Source organism: Trachymyrmex cornetzi, unplaced genomic scaffold, assembly GCF_001594075.2.
Source record: "Trachymyrmex cornetzi isolate Tcor2-1 unplaced genomic scaffold, Tcor1.1 scaffold341, whole genome shotgun sequence".
Lineage (NCBI taxonomy): Eukaryota > Metazoa > Arthropoda > Insecta > Hymenoptera > Formicidae > Trachymyrmex > Trachymyrmex cornetzi.
In genome coordinates, this window is record NW_017298120.1 from 6,205 (window position 1) to 9,839 (window position 3,635).

A 3,635-nucleotide genomic window follows, 5' to 3' on the forward strand; every position below is an offset into this window, starting at 1 on the left:
ATTTTCTCCACAATGTAGAATTCATGCTCGCAATGTCGCTCTTCAAATATGAATTCTAATTTCACCTTGTTGGCGATCAGTGCTCCTCTCTCGGAGAATCCTCCTCTAATCGCAAATTTCTTGATCGGCAATATGCTCATCTCAACGTCGGCCTTGACTAACTTGTCGTATACTGCCTTTGTAATCGCCGAGATTTGAGTTCCCGTATCAATTAACGCCCTTATCTCGATCGTATTAAATTTTAATTTCACGATCGGCATTGTCGGTCTGTTCACCTTCATGCTTTGCTCCCGTGACATTTCCTCCGTCACGTCATCTATAATCCGCTTCAGTCGGATAATATTAATTTTGTTCCTATCGGCCCTCTTACTCGGGTCGATGGTCACTGTTGCCATTTGCTGCTTCTTGTTTCCGGTTCCGGATTCTTCTTCGCTTCGACCTTCCTTCGGTCGTGCTCCTTGCTTGACGTACTGGTTCCTTCTTCCTTGAGGTTCGTCCAGTTTCCTCGTCTCTTCGTACTTCTTCGTTTGCCTGTCTTCATACGGTATGGCCGCTGCCTTTCTCTACCGCTCTCATAGTTCCAATACTTGCCGTATTGCCTTGGTGCTTCGTAACGGTACGCTTCTCTCGCGCCCTTGAAGTTCGCTTTATCTCTCTCGTCGGCCCCCTGATTCATCCTGGGCATCGACGTTTTATTCTCCGGTCGCGCCGGTATCGTCTTCACTTTATTCGTCGCTTCGGCGTCACTGCGCCTCCCATCTGAGATATTCCGTCTCATCTGGCTCTTTTCCGAGTCAATGCTCGTCAACAATTTTCCTAAATTCTTTAGGTTGCTTACTGTCGTTGCACGTATCTCCCTCGATACGTCTATGTGGAAGTGACCCTTTATGGCCCTTATGATCTCTGTCTCGCTCATCGGCGGTATTAACAATTTTGCCTGTCTGGCGTACTCCAGTGCGTAGTCCGCCATCGTTGTCCCCTTATCCGGGTGATAACGACCTGTATACATCTTCTGGCGGAATCTCGCTTGTTCATCTTCTCCCCAAAAATGTTCTAAGAATTTCTCTTTCGCTTCCTCAAATGAATCTGGTTCGTTCAGCTCGAACCAGGTTGCTGCGTTATCACGCATTGTTTTGCCGAAGTAGTGTAGTCTATCTTTATCATCTACACCTTCGTACTCTGCCGTTCTCTCGAATCTCTGTATAAATCTCATCGGGTTTTGCTTATCCTTTCTCCCGTGAAATACTAGATCCTCAAATGGGTTTTTCAACCATCCTCCTCGTGGTAATCGTATTCCGGGTTGGTCCACCTCTTAAACCACCCTCTTGTCTTGCCTGTCGAGCTCCTCTCGGTCTCTCGCCTCGATCGGCTCTTCGTCCTCGTCGGTCCAGGCATCTATCAATCTTTCTTCCGCTCGCGACACTGGTCTGCTTCGTGGCTTCGTCCCTTTATCGCGGCGCTTTTTCGACAACTCCTGTTGTCTAATTCTGTGTTCCATGCTTGCCAATCGATCCATGATCGTGGTCAGCATATGCTGGGTGAGGTCCTTTGCCTCTCCTTCCTTCTCGTTGAGCGCCATTGTCCTTTTCTCGTCAGCGATCCGCTTCTCGCTAACGCTGATGATTTTCTCGAACTTGTCGATCCTCGACATCACCACGGCCAACGCCTCGTTGACACTAGTCACACTTTCGTTCACTTGAACTCTCTCTGTCTGTTGGTGGAATCCTTCCACTCGTCCTAAAGACGATTCCGAAGCACTTTTCCTGGCTTCGCTCGTTTCCGTCACTAACACTTCCTCTAGCCCGGTCTGCCTCACCAGGTTAGGGTCCGATGCGACCTCTCGCACCTTACCGCTGCGCATCTCCCCTTTCCTTTTGTTAGGAGTACGCTGCATACTCGTCATATTTGTCACTATTCTTTGCTATCACTTCGCGAAAGTTAACACAATTGACCTTAAAAGAATTTATCCGCTTTTCGGCAATGGCTTGCTCACCGTTTATTAACCTTTGTTTACGCGCACTCGCGCTTCTAGTATTAAACTCGGTCGTCTTTTTGACCTTGTTATTGTTTTGTGACCTTGCCTTGAGGTAAGGTATCGCGTTGTTTTTCGCGCACTCGTACGACACTTCGTTTGTTTTGCGCGCGCGCGATCCAAATTCCTCGGATTGCTGTGGCCTGTTTTTCCGCGCACTCGCGACCTTGTTGTTCGGAATGTCTTTGTTTGTCTCACTTGCACGCGATTTTGTTTGCTCAAATTCCGAACTATTTATCTCGCTTATTCGCGGCCTTGTTTACCCGAATTCCGGATTGCTCGTCTCGCTTGCTCGCGACCTTGTTTACTCGAATTCCGGACTGTTCAGTTATCACTTATTGTTCACGTGATCGGTATCTCGCGCTTTATATGGCCGTTTCTCGGCATCGGTGACCTTTTCACCTTTACGCGCGTCTTTCCCCTATCACGTGATTTTCTCATGCGCTGTATTCGCTTTTTCGGCCCAAAATTATCTCTTCGAATATTCGTATGTTAGTTATCCTGATACCGCTTAAATATATTGTTAAAGTGAATAGGTGAATTTCTATCCTATCACTCACCGTTTTAATTATGTAGAATCGATATTTTATCGACCTTATCATGACTTTCGTTTTCTCTCACGCATCTAGTTTGCGCGTTCTTCTCCAGCTCGCCCGCTCCTGCTTCCGCCGCGTTGGTCGTCTGACCCTCGACGCGTCGTACTCCTGGAACGTAGTCCGATTGAACTTACTTCAGCCGTTCTTTCAACGTCGCGGTCCTGTCACGGTCGCCATTTTTCGCGATATTTATCCTACTTCCTCGGGTATTCTATGTTTCCGCCTCCTACTGCCGGTTACTCTGGATTTCTCGATCCACGCACCCTCTTACTCGAGTGATTGCAAATCGCGACGCCAGGCGATGCAATCTGACCTTGAACGAGCTGCTCCCGTCTGTAGCCGGACTCGAAGCTGTTTGGCGCTATTCGGTCCCGCTTGCTTAGATATGTCCCGGTCGCCACTCCTTTTTACCCTCCAAAGGAGAAGGTTCGCTCGGCTGGCCTTGGAAGTACCCAGCCGCGTTCGTCCCTCGCACCGCTGAGTATACTCGTTCCGAGTTGTCTCGGTCGCATAGGGAGAGGTTTTTTTGTTGAATAACAACTCACTGTTTGCAGGCAACTAACACACTTTGGTTTTATTCATTAACTTTGGCAACTTATTTTATCACAATGTCCGCGCTTATTCGTCTAACGCCGGATTTGTTACGTGGGCCTGAGCCCCCGTTCGCTCTCGCGGTCTCTGCGGTTGGACCTTGCAACGGAACGGTCCCGCTCAACACTCTCGGAATGCCGCCGGTCGCCTCGGTTTTTTTACATGGACTCTATCCCCGAATACGAACTCGACCAATGCGCCGATCCGTGTCCCACTCATCCGCACGCTAACTACTTTGCGCTTCTACGACTCTGACTCGCTAATCGCGAACAGCTCTGCTTACGAATCTCGAATGAGAATAGCGAATGCCAACAGCGAACCGCCTACAGCTGACAGCCCCTTTCGCTTCCTCGCTCGCTCTCTTATCCTATCGCTCGCCCCCACTCTCGCGCTTGCGCCTGCGCGTTATCGCCTGG